General features: G+C 41.0%; 1 pseudogene; it reads right to left on the bottom strand.

Moving 5' to 3' along the window:
• Positions 1 to 1,844: 1,844 nt before the first annotated feature.
• LOC132762234 (U4 spliceosomal RNA) lies at positions 1,845 to 1,972 on the bottom strand (annotated as a pseudogene).
• Positions 1,973 to 20,299: the final 18,327 nt, after the last annotated feature.

Below are 20,299 nucleotides of genomic sequence, written 5' to 3'. Positions count from 1 at the left end.
TGTTAGCTCATCAGTCAATTTGTATCTCCCTCATTTTCACCAACAGCTCATTTCTCATCAACCTCAGTTCATCAAAGATTTGGGTTAGATCCATTCATTTTCACTTAGACTCAGAATAGCTTTATTAATGTAAATTCTTTCTGATATATTGTTGAAGGCTTTCATGGCCGGAATCACTGGGTTGTTGTAGGTTTTTTCGGGCTATATGGCCATGTTCTAGAGGCATTCTCTCCTGACGTTTTGCCTGCATCTATGGCAAGCATCCTCAGAGGTAGTGAGGTCTGTTAGAACTAGGAAAGTGGGTTTATATATCTGTTAGGGCTGGGCGGTTTCGTTTCGTTAAGTCGTAATTCGTTAATAATTCGTTAATTTTTTTAATTACAAAACGATAACGAACCATGCTGGAGCAATTTTTTTAAAAAACGAATTTTTAAATACGTTTTGTAAATGCTTCGTATTTCGTTATTGTATTCGTTTCGTTATTGTTTTGAGGTCGTTTCGTTATTATTTCCGCATGTCTGGGGCAAGTTTTATGGTTGTTTTTCGTTTAATTAGTGAAAAAAAAATATAATATCACATTAACAGTCAACAACAGAGGGAGAGGGAAGCTTCAGAAGTTTTTGGAGGTTTTTTAGCGTATTTCGCGGTCGCGTCCGCCATTAACGAATCGATTCGTTATTGTTTTGGAAATCGATTCGTTAATGTTTTGTAATTTTTTTCACAGTTACGAAATTTCGTAAATATCGAACTTTTTAAAAGGAAAATTTTGTAATTATTTTAAATAACGAAACGCAAAACCCCCCAAAAAACGAATCGATTTTAGAAACAAATTTTTCCGTTGTTACCCAGGCCTAATATCTGTGGAATGACCAGGGTGAGACAAAGGACTCTTCTCTGCTGGAGCTAGGTGTGAATGTTTCAACTGACCACCTTGATGAGCATATAATGGCTTGACAGTGCCTAGAGCAAACTTTTGTTGAGAGGTGATTAGATGTCCTTGTTTGTTTCATTTCTGTTGTTGGGCTGTTGTGATTTTGGAGTTTTTTAATACTGGTAGCCAGATTTTGTTCATTTTCATGGTTTCCTCCTTTCTGTTGAAATTGTCCACATGCTTGTGGATTTCAATGGCTTTTCTGTGTAGTCTGACATGGTGGTTGTGAGAGTGGTCCAGCATTTCTGTGTTCTCACATAAAATGCTGTGTCCAGGTTGGTTCATCAGGTGCTCTGCTATGGCTGATTTCTCTGGTTGAAGTAGTCTGCAGTGCCTTTCATGTTCCTTGATTCATGTTTGAGCATTACTGTGTTTAGTGGTCCCTATGTAGACTTGTCCACAGCTGCATGGTATCCGGTAGACTCCTGCAGAGGTGAGAGGATCCCTCTTGTCCTTTGCTGAACGTAGCATTTGTTGGATTTTCTTGGTGGGTCTGTAGATAGTTTGTATGTTGTGTTTCCTCATCAGCTTCCCTATGCAGTCAGTGGTTCCCTTGATGTATGGCAAGAACACTTTTCCTCTGGGTGGATCTTCGTCTTTATTCTTTCTGATGCTTTTTGGAATTCTACTATATCCACTTTTTAATTCCGTTGTGGGAGAATGCTGTTGTAGCTGAACACATGGTGGCACTACATTACACTTTCTTTCTTAGGTATTTAAGTTCCTATATACTTTTCAAGCTAGGAAATTTTCTTTGTTTGGCTTTGAAGATAATGTTGTAGAAATAAAACTTTAACCCATTGTTGGTTGCCAGTGTTGTTACTAGTAAACATCCCTCTCTTAAGATTTATTAGCTTTTAATGGTTTTCTTTAATACCTATGAAAACAGCTTTTGGAGAAGTTCCATTAACTAAAGCTACAGCTTCTCTTATTAGTTCAGCTTAAAACTCTAAACAGAAAGTTATGCACTATTTTCTCAATTAGCAATAATTGTGTCTCTGATTAACATCATTGGCTATGATACTGCTACGGTGCAATGCTTACTGCCAGTGGCAGGCATGTAGCCGGGGGGGGGGGGGGGCTTGAGGGGCTCGAGCCCCCCCCCCAAATTCTCATGGTGGTTCGCGAAAAGGCCTTACTGGTGCATTATTTAAACTGTTATATTTATTCATATCATGATCTGATCACCATACTCAATATATCCCATATGCATGGGGGTATTGGGGTAATGATACAAAAGGTTTGCCAGGCTAGACCCTCTTTCACTCAGACTCAGCCCCCCCCCCCAAAACTCAGCCCCCCGAACCCCCCCTGAAAAAATTCAGCCCCCCCCCCCGAAACGAAATCCTGGCTACGGGCCTGGCCAGTGGGCTCAATATTTGAAATGATGTCATAAGGAAGAGAGAACAGGCTTGCTCTCTGCTGCCCTCGAGACTAGAACTCAGAGCAATGGGTTCAAATTACATGAAAGGATTCCACCTGAACATTAGGAAGAACTTTCTGACCATAAGAGCTGTCTAATAGTGGAAATCACTGCCTCTGAGTGTGGTGGAGGCTCCTTCTTTGAAGGCTTTTGAACAGAGGCTAGATGGCCATTTTTCTGGAATGTTCTGAACATGCTTTCCCTGCATGGCAGGGGGTTGGAGTGGATGGCCATGTGGCCTTTTCCAACTCTATGATTCTGTGATCTTAGGCATGTAGAATATCATTCACCCAAAAGGGAGGACTCTTGATTCAACCTACAGGAGTGAATGTCACAAGGTAATCATCTTCATTACTTTTTCTTCATTAAAATAGTGATTAGTGTTGCTTGTGCCACGGGCTGACAGAAACCATTTATGGGTGTACTTGTCAGAATCCTGTCCAGTGAGTCTCTGTAAATTAGCCAAGAACAAAAATGTAGCCCAGGGACAATCTGAGTTCAACAATATATCAATCAGCCAAGCAATGAGGAAGAGCAAGAGGGTAAGCCATAAATCCATTCCAATATTCTAAAGCCAGGATATCTCACCAACACAGGTTCCAAGAATAGTTCACAATCCATGATCCAACATCCAAAGTACAGTCAATCTTTCAAGGATCTAAGGTTCAAAACATGGAACTTTAGGCTGCATCACAACACTGACATTGCTACCAGCAATTAGCTATTCTAAACTTCAGCTCTTTATGCAGATCTGAAGAGCATACCAAACTGTGAAGAGGGGTCTTCACGGTTTGGTTTCATATACTGCTCTTCTGTATTTGAGTCCACCTCAAATACTGAGGGTAGAAAATCCCACATTGTCTGAGTGCGGGCTTAGATAACACAGCTCAAAGCAGACATTGTGGAATTTCTCTGCCTTTATATTCTGGGATATAGGGCTGTAGGTGGTGGGGGCAGGGAAACTAATCCTTCCATATCCTCATTGTCAGCTCTAGCCATGACAGTACTCCTTCTTCTCATCTCTGAAAGGGGGCCCTTTCACACAGCCCTATCTCCCAGAATATCAAGGTAGAAAATCCCACATTATCTGAGTGTGGACTCAGATAACCCAGTTCAAAGCAGATATTGTGGGATTTTCTGCCTTTATATTCTGGGATATAGGGCTGTGTGGAAGGGCCCACTGTCTCCGTGCCAAGGCAGATGCCAAAACAAATGCCTAACAGCATTAGAGGCAGAGATTTAAGCTTTTCCAAAGAGTCTCTGATCCTTTTATTCCAAGGAGGAAATTTCCCCTAGTCCAAAGAGATCACAAGCTGCTGAAACCATGGTTGGAAGACAGCCTCTTCAGGAGCTTAATGAGGATGCTGTTTCCAATTAAGGCCGGATCCAAACAGGCTTTTATCCCAGAAACACCCACTTAAAGAAAACACAGATGTTTCTGGGGGGTCTGTCCACACTTACCCCAAAAAGTGCGTGCTTTCTGGGCTGGTGTCCAGGCATTCTCTCGGGACTATCTTGAGAGAACGTGTGGAGGCCCTCCCTCCCTCCCCCTAAACACCCAGACCCCTTAAAAAACAGATAAAAACTTACGTGAACTCCATTACAAGCCTCGGTCGGCTCTCCCAGCGCGTGGAAATTATTCACCAGGAGAGTGGAGGGGGAGGGGGCAGGCAAAGTGATTTTCCTCCTTGCCCCCCCCCCCCCCCGTTCTCCTGGTGCGTCATTTCTAGGTGCTGGGAGAGCCAGCCGAGACTTCTAATGGAGGGCACGTAAGTTTTTAATAGTTTTTTAAGGGGTTTGGGGGCTTGGGGGGGGGGGAGGAGGGTAGGTATTTCCACAGTTTACCGGGCTTATTTAGCCCAGTAAACAGTGGTACAATACTGTCTGGGCTGCAGTATTCTGTAGTCCAGACCCAGAAATAGTGGATTTATCCCGCACCTTCCAAGAAGGCGCAGAATAAATCCACTATCAAATTAATTCGCTACAAACCAGGGGTTTCCTGGTTTGTAGCGAATTAATTCAGGACTGTCCAGAACATTGTCTGGACAGCCCTCCTTTGTTGTGGGAGTTCTTGCAATAAAGGTCCTGTCTGGATGGGCCCTAACTTGCTGAGGCTACTCCACTAGTACATCTGATGGGAAAATGGGAATGGCTCTTTCTGGTGGTTGCTCCCAGGTTTTGGAACTCCTTTTCTCAAAAGGCGCCTTCTCTTTTCATAGACAGGTGAAGATCTTTAACCTACCTTGAGACCCAGGTTGTAGGAAAGGTCAAATATAAATAAATATAACAGCAATAGTAACAGCAACAATAGTAATAGCAACAAACATTTGTTGGAAAATGAATTGAACACAACCATGATGAATACTTTAATAGATATCTGTTGAAATATTATGAGGAAACATCTGAATCTCAATGGGAGAATAACTGCTTGGAAAATAAACAGTTTTGCCACTGATTACTGAATTATTTTCTTGTTACACATTAGTCAGGTTTTTGTGAAGAACTTTCTATCTGATAGACTTGCCTTCTTATAAGCTTCTTTTTAATGCATGCACTTAGTATATTATGAGTTCGACAGGTCATAAAAATACAGTTTGAAAATAAACTGCTTCTTTTTCAGAAAAGGCAGCTTTCGTATAGGATGGTATAGATCTCCTGGTTCTTCCAGTTTCCTCAAAACATAGTGTTCTGATTCAGAGGTATTGATTGTAACACAGATCACTGAATTGTCTAGTTTTGATGTGATTGTGAGCCAAGTGATAACTGGAATATTCTCTGAGAAATTCTGACAGCAGAAGCAATGCAGAGATAATAAAGTGGCAAGTAAAATTGGGAGCAGAACAGGAGAAGCTTAAAAGTCTGGGAAGCGATATAACTGATGTTGTTTCATAGAATACATTAGCCTGGCAAAGTGAACAGAGAAACAGAAAGATAGGTTTTTTTTTCAAGTTTTTAATTAAAATGACAGCTGTGATACCAGGTATGCAGTTTAAGTAGCCAAAAAAATTTGATTATAATAAACGATTCTCCATCATTGCTTCAAAAATTGGAAAACTTAATATCTTTAATTTGATGTGCATACAAATAGACCCTGAGGTTGGCAAAATGGGGTTTCTTTGTTTGGTAGAATTTACATTTATTGTTTTGACTTGGGTAGCAAAATATTTTGGGCTAGTTGAAGTCTTTTCAATGAAGCTGTCAAAGCTCTCGGATCTCATAACACTAGAGAATGAATCCACTTTAAATCTGGTTTCTGCCTCCTGCAGAATTCCGAGGTTTGTAGTTTAGGGAGGAGCCTTTAATAGCCTCACTTAACTACAAAACCCAGAATTCTGCATGAGGCAGAAACCGGATTTAAAGTGGATTCTTTCTCCAGTGTGATGAAGTAGTAAGAAGTTGAATGAGTATTGCTAGGATCCCGAAGGGCTCTTTTTTACTTCGGGTTGAAATCATTGAAATAGGTGGACCAATGATCTGACTGAGGCCAAAAGCATATTACTAGTTCCAATGAGAGTACAGTCATCCTATCCATTGGATGTGGCTTGGTCTTGACGTAATTATTAATCCAATGGGTCTTCTCTAGGTGGACTTTTGTTGTACTATAATCTTAATAATCTATAATCTTAATACATTTTACCATCCTGTGATTTTCATCATCACACTGAGAGCATTCCAACATGATTTCTTGCACAATATATGTGTATATATTGTTGTTATGTGCTGTCAAGCCATTTCTGACTTATGGCAACCCTAAAGTGGTTTTTGTGTGCGGCAGAAATTGGTCAGAAGGAATTTGCCCTTGCCTTCTTCTGAGACTGAGAGGTTCACTTGCTCAAAGATTTCCAAGGCTGAATGGGAATTTGAACCCTGCTCTCCCTATGTCCTAGTCCAACGTTCAAACCACTGGTGTATTAATCTTGTTATATCAGGTTCCATCTTCCTCCAAGTAACATTAGTGGTGGGAATTGTCTGAATCCATTTGTTATGTGTGATCGACCCACCTTGGTCTTGTAAATACTTAGCTTGAATGTGTTCATTTTCATCCAAGCTGTTATTAAATTCAGGAAGCATTCAATACCTTTTATTGCTTCTTTAGATGAAAAGGAACAATAGAACCTGATGCCATCAACATATTGATGACAAGTTCTTTCAAAGCTTCCAATGAATTCAGTAGATATTGAATAACATGGGGTAGAGGATACACACTGTAAGGCACCATATTATATTTGTGCATTTCATTTTTCTTGCTTCGTACTTCGCCCTTATCCTTGATCGGATTCATTTTGTTAGCTTTCCATTTGGTTATGGTCATTTTGAATTCTGACCCTATCCTCTAGGGCAGTGTTTCTCAAACTCTGCTCTTCCAAGTGTTTTGGACGTCAGTTCCCAGAAATCCCTAGCTTTTAGGAATTGTGGGAGCTGAAGTCCAAAACATCTGGAGGAGCAGAGTATTGCTCCAGGGTATTAACCATCCCCCAACTGTACTGTCATTTGCAAAGCTAGTATTCCTTCATCTAAATCATTTATAAATTATCTCTTCTAGAATATTTCCTGGTATGAAAGTCTTTTTCTTAGCTGTTTTTTATTTTTATTTTAATTCAGGGCGGATTCCAAACATAAAAGGCAATCATTCAATGACCAAATACAACAATACATCCATACTGACACAATTTATACAACCCAACATATAAATACGAATTATACCTTAACAAACTAAAATTAAATAAAAAGCACACCCTGTTATAACAGACATAAGACAAAACATCAAATGGGAGCAATAATTTCCCATTTATTTGGGGCAAATCGATTAATCATTGCTCAAGATATCTATTGAGCTGGTGGGGTCCCACTCCTCCCCTCCCCTCCCTGTACATGCAATTTATACATCAAACTACAGAAATTACATTTGAAATATTAATCTCGGTCTTAATTTTTCTACTCCACATCTTAGCACATTCTCTAAACAATTCCTGGTATGGATGTCCAACTGACTATATGTGGTTGCTTGGTACTTTGTTATTAACTGCTCATAAGATTCAGTCCTGTAGCTGCTTTCACTTGGAAGCCAAGAGCCAATAAGCATTGTCAAAAGCAAGAAATAGCTAATGTCAAATAAGCCAGGCTCCAGAAAGCTATACATCGGAATCAGGATGTCAGGGTGTAGCTGTGGTTAGCTCAGGCAGTCGAGGGGTCCATAAACCCATCAGCATCAATTTGAATAGCCAAGTCCGAAAAGGAGAAGTTCTTCCTACACAAATTGCTGGTGTTCGTAATTGTTTTTAACAGCCAGTGCTCAGACACCAGGCAGTGTTTAAGGAGAAGGTTCCATGGCTGTGCTTCTCCTAATGCCTTGATTACAGGCTCTCACTTTATCTTCATTTGCAGGTTATGGGTTGGATGCCTAAGCCTCTGCCTTTCTCAGGGCAACTCCTCCAGCTCTTCTTCCTGCTTCAAACTTGTTTTGAACTGATAAACTGAAAGCTTGCCTGGCTGTCAGTTTTCTCCTGCAACTCCTTCATTATTAAGTTTGGTTCATCTTTTTTTGACAATGAAGTCTCAAGGGAGTGGGCATGAAACTTGTGTCCTCCTTTCGCTATTTTGAAAATGGAGAGGTTTGGTCTCTTTCAGTCTGATGGACCTTCTGTTTTTCAAGAATTCTCGAAGATGATTAATAGTGGCTCTGAGATTATCTGCAAGTCCTTTTAATTAATTAATTAATTAATTAATTAGCTATATTTTTACTCCATCCTTCTCACCCCCGAGGGGAGACTCAGGGCGGCCTCACAAGAACACCATAGGATGCCAACATCATAAAAACAATCAACAATACATTAAAATATTAAAACAATACTTAAACAATTGATTAAAGCACACCTGTTAAAATCTGAATTCAAAATCCAGAATCCAAAGTCCAGTCTGGGTCAATTCATTGTCTTAAATCTTCTTTCACTTGCTGTTATTACTAGTCGAACGTTTGGTCCCGTAGACATGTCTTAAGTTTCCTTCTAAAAGACAGAAGGGAGGTGACCAATCTAATGTCCCTGGGGAGGGAGTTCCACAGACGGGGGGCCACTGTAGGGAAGGCCCTGTCCCTCATCCCCACCAGTTGCATTTGTGATGGTGGTGGGATCGAGAGCAGGGCCTCTCCAGATGATCTCAAATTTCATGACGGTTCATAGCAGGAGATACGTTCAGACAGGTTCTTGGATTTCCATCTTGCATTGGAAACTTGCATTCATTTAGGCATTTTCTTCACTATCTTTTATCTATTCTGAGCTACAGTCCATTTACTTCATGATTTATTCAGTTTCCCCCTCAGAAACATCAGTATGATAAAGATGGCACTGCACAACTTGGCCTTCTCTTTTTCTGCCGTTAACATTTAACTATCTTCTTTGGATGGAGCTTGTGCAGCAGTAGGGTGGGGACCAGGCATGTAGCCGGGGGGGGGGGGCTTTGGGGGCTTCAGCCTCCCCCCCCCGAAATTCTCATGGTGGTCTGTGAGAAGGTCTTACTGGTACATTATTTAAACTGTTATGTTATTCATATCATGATCTGATCACCATGCTCAATATATCCCATATGCATGGGGGTATTGGGGTAACGATACAAAAGGTTTGCTAGGGTAGACCCTCTTTCACTCAGACTCAGCCCCCCCACCCGAATCAAACTCAGCTCCCCCCGAAACAAAATCCTGGCTATGGGCCTGGTGGGGATAATTAAGATAAGCCAGGATGCTTATGGATTTGCATGGCTTTCTGATGGCTCTTGGGGAGATTCCTGATACTTTGACAAATGATCCCATCTGGAGAATTTCCTCTAAGTTTCTTCTCCAGAATGCAGACCAGTTATGGCAGTAGTTCTCAACCTGTTGGTCCTCGTGCATTTTGGCCTACAACTCTCAGAAACTGGGTTGTTGCAGGTTTTTTGGGCTATATGGCCATGTTCTAGAAGCATTATCTCCTGATGTTTCACCTGCATCTATGGCAGGCACCCTCAGAGGTTGTAAGGTTAGACCTCACAACCTCTGAGAATGCCTGTCATAAATGTCAGGAGAGAATGCTTCTAGAATAGTGATTCTCAACCTGGTGTCCCCAGATGTTTTCGGCCTACAACTCCCAGAAATCTCAGCCAGTTTATCAGCTGTTAGGATTTCTGGGAGTTGTAGGACAAAAACATCTGGGGACCCTAGGTTGAGAACCACTATTCTAGAGCATGGCCATACAGCCTGAAAAACCTACAACAACCCAGTGATTCCGGCCATGAAAGCCTCCGACAATAAACTCCCAGAAATCCCACAGGTTGAGAACCACTGTATTATGGATTTATAACATGAGGTTGTTCACCTGTAACTATAAAACCAAATGCCAGCTATTTAAATTATTTTATTGATGTTTTCCTGGGAATTTTTGAAATAGGAGGGATACAAATATTTTAAACAAATATATAGTAGGAGATTTGATACTATGAAAACAGCATATTTATGATATTTGCTGGGCATTGCTGAACTTCACATGTTGACTATTTCAAATTACTTTTTGGGCAAGGTTCTGAAAATTTTCTGAGAAATGTTGAAGACACTAAGATGCACATTATTTATTCGCTTTATTTTTATCCTGCTTTTCTCCCCATGGGGACTCGAGGTGGTTAGCAACGACAATATTTTGATTGTATTGTCGAAGGCTTTCATGGCCGGAATCACTGGGTTGTTGTAGGTTTTTTGGGGCTATATGACCATGGTCTAGAGGCATTCTCTCCTGACATTTTGCCTGCATCTATGGCAAGCATCCTCAGAGGTAGTGAGGTCTGTTGGAACTAGGAAAACGAGTTTATATATCAGTGGAATGACCAGGGTGGGACAAAGGACTCTTGTCTGCTGGAGCTAGGTGTGAATGTTTCAACTCACCACCTTGATTAGCATATAATAGCCTGACAGTGCCTGGAGCAAACTTTTGTTGAGAGGTGATTCGATGTCCTTGTTTGTTTCCTCTCTGTTGTTGTGCTGTTCCAACAGACCTCACTACCTCTGAGGGTGCTTGCCACAGATGCAGGTGAAACATCAGGAAATAATGCCTCTAGACCATAGCCATATAGCCTGAAAAACCTACAATAACCCAATATTTTGATTCCCATAAATTAGCATTTCCTTTGAAAAGTCAGTAAAAATTATGAGCAGATTGTGCAATATTTTGTTTCCAAGTTTCCTTACCTGGCAGTATTGCACTGTTGTAGTAACAGAAACTGGCAAGTCTCTATTCACTTCATCACACTAGAGAAAAAATCCACTTAAAATCCAGTTTCTGTCTCCTGCAGAATTCTTGGGTTTGTAGTTTAGTGAGGGTGTTAAAGGCTCCTCTCTAAACTACAAACCCCAGAATCCTGCAGGAGGCAGAAACCAGATTTTAAGTGGATTTTTTCTCTCTAGTGTGATGAGAAGTCATTCTCCAAATTTTATCCAAAATTGAACTTCCTTCTCCAAGACAAATATGCCTCACTGGGTCATGTTTGGCTAAGCAAGGCATAGTTTTAAGCAGTTTGACACAACCAAGTTACTGAACAGAATTAAAAAGAACAACAAAGTAACTTTAAAAAATCTTTTTCAAAAAGTGAAGCACATTATTTCAAACAGGCAGCTCCCTAGCCCATGGTTCCCCCAGCTTTCATTAAAACATTTAGTGTACTGCCTGTCCCTTTCAGAATCATAAATTCTGCCAGCATTACACGCTGAACTGATTTAAAGCAGTTGTTCAATCAAAAGAAAGCAATGACTTTAGATTTTAGTGCTCTGTAATGTTCTGAAACAACGCATAATCTTCTTTGATGGACAAACTCTGACTTTCCACTCTGGATTTGGATCATCAGGATTTTCTCCTATTATGAAGAACATCATCAACATCTTTAAAAAATGTGCTCATTGATGGGTCCATGCATAATTTATTTGAATTCTCCTGAATTACTTCTCCCTTTATGCATTAGACCAGGGGTATGATACTAAATCCACTAGCGTTAACTGAGCTCCTCATTGAAACTAATGGAGTTGCAGTCGCTGCATTTGGAATTGCAGTCTGGTGTGTGCTTGTGTTTATGTGCCTTCAAATCGCCTGTCCATTGATGATAACTTCATGAATACATAGGGTTTTATTATGCAAGGAATACTTAGAGGTAAAAGAATGGGGGAAAGCAATCTTGAAAGAAGATTGTGGGATCATTTAAGTATTTTTGTTGTATTCTAGGGTTTGTATTTTTTATTTTTATGTTTAACTAGCTGTACCCGCCACATGTTGCTGTGGCCCACCTTCCCTCTTCCTCTCCTTCCTTCCCTCTTTCCTTCCTTTCCTCTTTTTCTTTCCCTATTTCATTTCTTTCTTCCTTCTCTACCTTTTTCTTTCCTCCTTTTCTTTGCTCTTTGATTACATCCTTCCTTCTCTCCTTCCTTCCTTCCTTCCTTCCTTCCTTCCTTCCTTCCTTCCTTTCTTCCTTCCTTCTCTTTCATTCCTTTTCTCCTTCCTTCCATCTCTTTTTCCTTTCACTTTTTTATTTCCTTCTCTCTTTCCTTGCTTCTCTATCTTCCTTTACTTCTTTCCCTCCCTCCTTCTCTCCTTCCTTCCTTCCTTCCTTCCTTTCTTCCTTCTTTCCTTCCCCCTTTCCCTCCCTCATTCCTCCCTTTTCCCCTCCTTCTCTCGTTACTTCTTGACTGTTCCTTCCATTTAATATTGTATATGTATCTTACATAGAAAGAAGGAATGGAAGAAGGAAGGGAGGAGGGACAGGAAGGAAGGAAAAAGGAAGGGAGGAAGGGAAGGAGGGAAAGAAGGAAGGAAGGGAAAGAAAGAATGAGGGAGAGAAAGGAAGGAAGGAAGGAAAGAAAGGAGGGGGATGAAGAATGGAGGGAGGGAAGGAAATGAAGAGGAAGGAAATGAAGGAAGGGAAAGAAGGAGGAAAGGGAGGGAGGGAGGAAGGAAAAGAGGGAAAGGAAAGAAGGGAAGAAGGAAGGAGGGACAGGAAGGAAGGGAAGGAGGGAAAGAAGGGAAGGAAGGAGAAGGAAGGAAGGAAGGAAGAAAAGGAAAGAAAGGGAGGAAGGAAAGTGAGGAAATAAGGGAAGGGAGTGAGGGAGAGAAGGAAGGTCCTTCACTCAAGCACCGTCGACCTTTCTCGCCTCCCCCTCCCCCTCTTCCTTGCATGGGGGCTCCACTGCTGCCGTTTGCCACTCATCCGCCCCAAGGCAGAATAGAGGGGTAGCATGACTTCCCTGGATCTAGACACTGTGCTCCTATTGATGCAGGCCAAAATCCTGTTAGCTTTTTTCTTTTGCTACCACATCACATTCTGATGGCTTATGTTTAACTTGTCCATGAGGACTCCAAGGTCTTGTATTGTCGAAGGCTTTCATGGTCGGAATCACTGGGTTGTTGTAGGTTTTTTTGGGCTGTATGGCCATAGTCTAGAGGCATTCTCTCCTGACATTTCGCCTGCATCTATGGCAAGCATCCTCAGAGTTAGTGAGGTCCTCACTAACTCTGAGGATACTTGCCATAAATGCAGGCAAAACGTCAGGAGAGAATGCCTCTAGACCATGGCCATACAGCCCAAAAAAACCTACAACAACCCAGACTCCAAGATCTTTTACACATACTGCTCTCGAGCAACGCATCCCCCATTCTGTATCTTTTGCACTTGTCAAGCTTTGTTGGGAAGCTTCATATTGAAAGAACATACATAGAACTGATGAAGTCTGACAAAACATACTTCAGCACATTACACTTTCCTCCCATCCCAAATTTAAATAGAAGAGTGAACTCCAGTAGAATTGAGGAGAGGCATGCCACACTTGTAAAATATGTGGCAATTCATAAACTTGGAGGAAAACATTGCCTTATTAACATTGTCAGTCTGACAATTTCATGATTTCCTTTTCAAAATCTTGATCATCAAGTTATCCTTGACAATGAGATAAAAGACAGGCTTGGTCAGTCCCATAGATCCACTAAAGAAGACCATGACAACAGAGAGTAAACAATCAGGTACATCAAATCACTCTCAACAAAAGATTCCTCCCAGGCACTTCCAGGCCATTAAATGCTAATCAAGGTGGTCAGTTGAAACATTCACACCTGGCTCCAGCAGACAAAAGTCCTTTGTACCACCCTGGTCATTCTACAGATATATAAACCAATTTTCCTAGTTCCAACAGACCTCACTACCTCTGAGGGTGTTTGCCATAAATGCAGGCGAAACGTCAGGAGAAAATGCCTCTAGAACATGGCCATATAGCCCGGAAAAACCTACAACAAACCAGACCATGGATCGTGATCCCACAGTAATTATGATAGCTTTCAATGGCTAATATCAGGGATGGATAACATATAGCTTTGGATTATAACTCCCATAATCCCAAGCTATTTGGCTATGTACATTTAGGCTGATGGAAGCTGAGGGTCAACAAGTGCTGAAGGGCCACATGTTTTCCATCCCTGACGTATCTCTCTCTATATTCTGCCTGGCCCTACCCTTTTCAGATCCACAGCATGCTTTTTATCTAACTGGATTTACTTCATTTTTTTTCTTCCTTCTGCTTTGCACTATAACTCACGAACCCTAAATCGATGATCACACCACTGAAAAAAATGTCTTCTGAGTACCATAAGTGCTTCATTATAGAGCAACCTGCTGGCATGGGCGTAATTATACATGACAAGGGAAAAAATGCTGTATTTGTTTAAATCAAAAATACAAATGGACAAGAATAGCTAGACCTTTCCTTTACCCTTATTACTTGCTTCAGTTTTGTTGCTGGTGTTTTTGTACCGTCTGTTTAATAGACAAGGCAGCTGACAACTGAATTAGCACTCTCTTCTTAGTATGCCACCGGCTCATGACAATAGCCTAAGGGATAAGATATAGATAACTGAGAGGTTTTCTCACTGTTGTGATATATTTTTTCATATGGTTAATAAGCCAATTGAAATGACATTCTGTCACAGCAGTACTATTCAGTGAGTCTGCAATTTCCCCTCTGCTGCTACTAACCACGAGGAGAAGATGCATTGTTTTATCATCCCTTTCTCCTTCCGTTCAGAATCGGGTTTATTTTTATTTTTTAAACGAATGTGACAGCCTGAAAACTAGATATGTCCTTCGGTGTTGCTACAGATTAGTTCTTGTTTATTATGGCTAATGGGAAAGGCTGCTGGCTGATCATTTGCTTTAGCTACATTCTTCATTTTAAAAGACTAATGACAATGCTCATAAGAAGAAGCCCAACGGTGACTTCTGCAAATGAAACCTCATCCACAATGGCAGCTGGGAGGGGAAGCGGGGACAGGAATCCCACCACAAAACAATTGCAACCTGCAGTTCAAATTTAATATACTCTAAATATGAACCAATTTGTATGATCACTTTGCCTGTGGCTGGCCGATTTCTTGTGCATCACACTTCTCCTTTCATGTCATGCCTAAAGAGAGTTTAGAGTTTATGTATATTTGGCTATTTGGAGTCATTTCTCTCAAATGTCACCCTTAAGAATCAAGTACTCTAGAAAGGGTTGAGACAATAGTTTTTCTCAGTCCAAAACCTAGGAACCTCTGAAAATGAGGATTTTGGCCTGCATCAATAGGAGCATAGTGTCTAGATCTAAGGAAGTAATGCTACCCCTCTATTCTGCTTTGGTTAGACCACACCTGGAATATTGTGTCCAATTCTGGGCACCACAATTCAAGAGAGATATTGACAAGCTGGAATGTGTCCAGAGGAGGGCGACTAAAATGATCAAGGGTCTGGAGAACAAGTCCTATGAGGAGTGGCTTAGGGAACTGGGCATGTTTAGCCTGAAGAAGAGAAGGCTGAGAGGAGATATGATAGCCATGTATAAATATGTGAGGGGAAGCCACAGGGAGGAGGGAGCAAGCTTGTTTTCTGCTTCCTTGGAGACTAGGATGCGGAACAATGGCTTCAAACTACAAGAGAGGAGATTCCATCTGAACATTAGGAAGAACTTCCTGACTGTGAGAGTCGTTCAGCAGTGGAACTCTTTGCCCCGGAGTGTGGTGGAGGCTCCTTCTTTGGAAGCTTTTAAGCAGAGGCTGGATGGCCATCTGTCAGGGGTGATTTGAATGCAATATTCCTGCTTCTTGGCAGGGGGTTGGACTGGATGGCCCATGAGGTCTCTTCCAACTCTTTGATTCTATGATTCTATGAGAAGGATGTATGTGCTAAAAGTTAAGAGTCGTGCATAGATCCATTTTAATCTGTTTCCTTCAGCTTGTTTGGGTGCACGAGATGGCAAGGGCCCAGCCGTTACCAATTCCCCTCCATAACGGGACCACCTGGCAGCTGATTTAGGCTCCTTCTCCCTTGTTTTGGCATCACAGTTTAATATTTTTATTAATCCCAGCAAACAAAAATTCCCTTAATTCCCTCTTAATTCCCTTAAAAATACTACCAGTTACCTCTCCTCTAGAGTAGAAACTAGTGGAAACAACTGTAGGGAAGCATTAAATCCAAAGCAGAAAGGATCATGATGGGGAAAAAGAAGGGTTTTTAAAGGAAGCCCAAGGAGGATAGCTTCAGGAGGTCGTTGCTCTTCCTTTCCTGAGAGGAAGCCTTTTTCAAATGCCTTGGGAAGAGTGCATGGCATGGTGCAGGGACCCAGGAGAGAAAGCATGTGCACCTCTCCGCAATGTCTTTCCACTAGAGTAAAAACAGCTTTAAAGTCTCCTTAAAGTGTATGTGCCTACCTCCCTGCAGCGCCTCTCCAGTAGAATAGAAACAGCTTTAAGAAGCTTTCTTTAAATGCCTTGGAAAGAGTGCGTGGCATGGAGGCCCGGGAGAGAAAGTGTGTGCATCTGCCTGCAGTGCCTCTCCTTTAGAATAGAAACAGCTTTAAGAAGCCTCCTTAAAGTGCACGCACCTGCTTGCAGCACCTCTCCTCTAGAGTAGAAAAAGTTTAAATATCTAAAATGATGGGAAGGGAAGCCTGGGAAGCCCTCCCACCTCCCATAATGGACCAGATAAAAAACTAATCTTCCAGTACCCCAGAGCGAAAACAGATATGTGCCCTTCCGAATTCAGGAGGCTCCCCAAAAATGGATTGAGGCCCCCACTGAAATCCGGGGCACTGAAATGGATCATGGTTTACCTGGAATGCAGAAGTACTGGGTTATTGCAAGGGTTCCCCTTCTTCCCAGAGATAAGCAACTTTCTCAGTTATGGCACCAAGATTCCTCATTAACTTTTGTGATTCCATCATGTGGAATCCTGAAAGTGGCAATTCATGGAAGATCATCCAGAATTACACCTGCAGAAATATCATCTAATGCACTGGAAACATACTTTGTCTGTGATAGAAAGTTCTTTCTGAATATGAAAAAACTTATTCAGATTTCTGCAACATTGCCAGTGTGAACAAATCAAAGATTATTTTCAACTCTTAAATGTTTGAAAACATACATAAGAAACACAACGAGACAAGAATGACTGATTGGACATGCACTCTTGAGTGTCTACTGAAGTTTATCAATGGGGCCTGATATCTGTCCAAGTGTACTGACATAGTTTTCAAGTTTTTCCAACAGGCATTGTGATATTCTTTTGTAACTACTAAATTACCAATTAAGAATCATTTTAAGGTTTTTTAGACTTGAAACACTGTAGCTAAAATAGAAATTTGATTTAATTAAGTCTATATACGACTGAACGAATGAACAACAAAATATAAAATATAGAATGAGTCATAGAAGTTAAATTATTTTGTGATATATACCTACTCTTCATGGTTCACTACAAAAAATAAAAAAAAATGTTTCACCCCCACTCCCCCATATTTTTCTGGCTACAGATCTATCGGGTTCTGGGCACTACAGTTCAGCTGGAACATGTCTAGAGAAGGGTGACTAAAATGGCCAAAAGTCTGGAAGCCAATCCCAGTGATGAGCAATTTAGGGAGCTGGTATGTTTAGCCTGGAGAGGAGAAGACTGAGATTGTAGACCTCACTACCTCTGAGGATGCTTGCCATAGATGCAGGAGAAACGTCAGGAAAGAATGCCTCTAGAACATGGCCATATAGCCCGAAAAAACCTACAACAACCCAGTGATTCTGGCCATGAAAGCCTTCGACAATACATGTTTAAATATTTGAGAGGTTATCATATTGAGAAAGGGACACGTTTACTTTCTACTGCTTGAGAGGCTAGGACATAGAACAATGGATTCAAATTGCAAGAAAAAATTGTTCCAGCATTAGGACAAACTTACCAACAATTAGAGCTGTTTGGCAGTGGAATATGCAGCTTTGTAGTGTAGTTCCTTTTCTGGAGGTTTTTAAACAGAGGCTGTATGGCCATCTCTCAAGAATTCTTTGATTGTGTCCTCAATAAATTAGAAGTAACACTAATGACTAAATCTAGTAAAACATTCTAAAACCCCCAGAATTAGTTATGAAAGGCAGAAAGTTAGATGAATGGACTAGAAAAAAATTAACGAGTTAATAATTTGATGAGATTATTCCAAACTCTGGCCCCATGCTATTCTGAAAATGCAGATCAATCTCTGAATCATGTTGGCAGGCACTGAAGTCCTGCTGTCTCTTTCGTACAGCCAATATTTTCACAATGTTGCTGCCTGGAATAGCACAATATTTTCTCTCACAAATATGAATTATTATAACAGCTGCCCAAATATAACCCTGTAGTGCAACCTTAAACCTTTTAGTTGAGAAATGAAATTAGAATGGCAGAACCTTCCTTGTGCACAATGTTTGGTCATTTGCCCCTAAGGGAGAAAAATGTAGATGCTCTATTGGGTGCAGAGGCACATATTGTTCAGCTAGTATATGACACCCAATCTGCCACATGCTTCCAAACAGTCCCAGTTTTTATGTCGCAGCTGATTAATCAAAGTAGCGCCCAAGTTAGGTATGCTTCAGCTACCCCAGCTTTATTTTAAAATCTGTGCATTTACTTATTCGTGTGCTGTAAGCTCCTTGTCTCTATAGCTCACTCTTAGCAAAAATAAGGGAGTGTAGATAAAACTATCAACTCCCTCTTCCTTTCCCTGCCAGTTTCCAGTTTCATTCCTCCTGTTACTTGCCACCAATAAGCAGATTCATGCTAATGCTAGCAAAAGCACAGAGCCTGGAATAAAAATTATGCAAATTTATTTTGCATCAGCTTAAATGGCCTGCTAGTGCAGTATTGGATTGCGAGAAGATCCAACCAGTCCATATTTCCGGAAATAAAGCCCAACTGCTCATTGGAGGGAAGGATGTTAGCAAACTTGGCACACAGTTCTCCCATGACCAACAGAAAATACTGGAAGGGTTGGTGGGCAGTGTTCTTTGTTTTGAAGTTGTAGTTCACCTACATCCAGAGAGCACTGTGGACCCAAACAATGATGGATCTGGACCAAACTCTACACGAACACTCAATATGCCCAAATGTGAACACTCGTGGAGTTTGGGGAAAATAGAATCTTGACATTTGGGAGTTGTAGTTGCTGGGATTTATAGTTCAACTACAATCACAGAGCATTCCGAACCCCACCAACGATAGAATTAGGCCAAACTTCCCACACAGAACCCCCATGTGGGCCACAGCAAAGCGTGGCAGGGGACGGCTAGTAATTGAATAACATTCATTAAAAAAATGAATATTTTGCCACTATTAATTTTCCTGAAGAATACAGTGGAACCTCTGGATTAGCGGACTCCAGATCTGCAATTTGGAGTCACCTTCCTCCATATTATTAAACATCAGCAATGTGAACATGGACATGAAATATATGCGAAAATGAAATATACATGATCATGTCACTGCCATGTAATAATGGGAGGCATGATCATTTACATTTTTTTGTATTTGTCTCAGAACCCCACTCTTCCATATATCTATTGGGTCTACTGTTATGAGTTTACCAATATGTGGGAATACTCTGCCAATTCCTGCTTCTTGGCAGGGGGTTGGACTGGATGGCCCATGAGGTCTCTTCCAACTCTTTGATTCTATGATTCTATGATTCTATAATATTACAGCACTGTCATTCTTCTCATTTTCTGAGTTCTTTTAATAAATTATTCTGTACAGAGATAAACATTTTGTACCCACACATTTTCACACAGAGAAACCTTTATGTTCGAAAATAACTATTTTATACAAAAAACAACTTCCCCTCACATATTTTTGTGAGACTTTATAAAGTGGGGAAATTTCTTAAAAACTGCACAGAAAATTTCTTTTTTTTCTCACAGAAGAGTTTTAAAAACTATGGCAAAGGAACAATGCATATATTTAGACCTCTACTGCAGAGATTGAATTGTTAGTCTCTAGCCAGCAAAGCCAATAAACAGGCCAGCATCCAGAGTGTCATACAATTGTAACACCTGGTCTAGAGAACAATGGAGATATAAGGCTACAGACCAGGATGTTCTTATGCAAACTTTGATTAGATGGAACACCCCTCAGCACTTACAGGATCTCTTGTGGAACATAATCACTCTTTCCGCCAGGATCTCATGTCTCAGTCTTAGTACCATGTTCTCCACTTAGGGATGTCCAGAGTACTCCTGCTCCAGTCCAATGCTACTAGGAGCCCTTTCACACTACACAGTTATTATATCATAATGCCAGTTTAATGGCCATGGAATCCTGGAGTTCATAGTTTAGAGAGGGGTTTTGAGAATTCTCAACCATATGGTAGAACTGTTCTATTATTATTATTATTATTATTATTATTATTATTATTATTATGTCTGCACCCTACGCCACTGGAGAAATTACACTGTTTAGCCGGTATTGCATCACTTGACATCTGCTAGGGGAGTAGCAACCAATAGTGAAAGGACCAAGGCAGTGACCTCTCCGGCCCACCCCCTGTTTGGGTATCTGCCAGCACGCCAATGACTTAAATCAAGAAATAGTTTTCTAAGATTTACAGAGACATTCGCTGGAAC

Source organism: Anolis sagrei, chromosome 1 (assembly GCF_037176765.1).
Source record: "Anolis sagrei isolate rAnoSag1 chromosome 1, rAnoSag1.mat, whole genome shotgun sequence".
Lineage (NCBI taxonomy): Eukaryota > Metazoa > Chordata > Lepidosauria > Squamata > Dactyloidae > Anolis > Anolis sagrei.
This window is presented reverse-complemented; position numbering and strand designations above follow the sequence as displayed.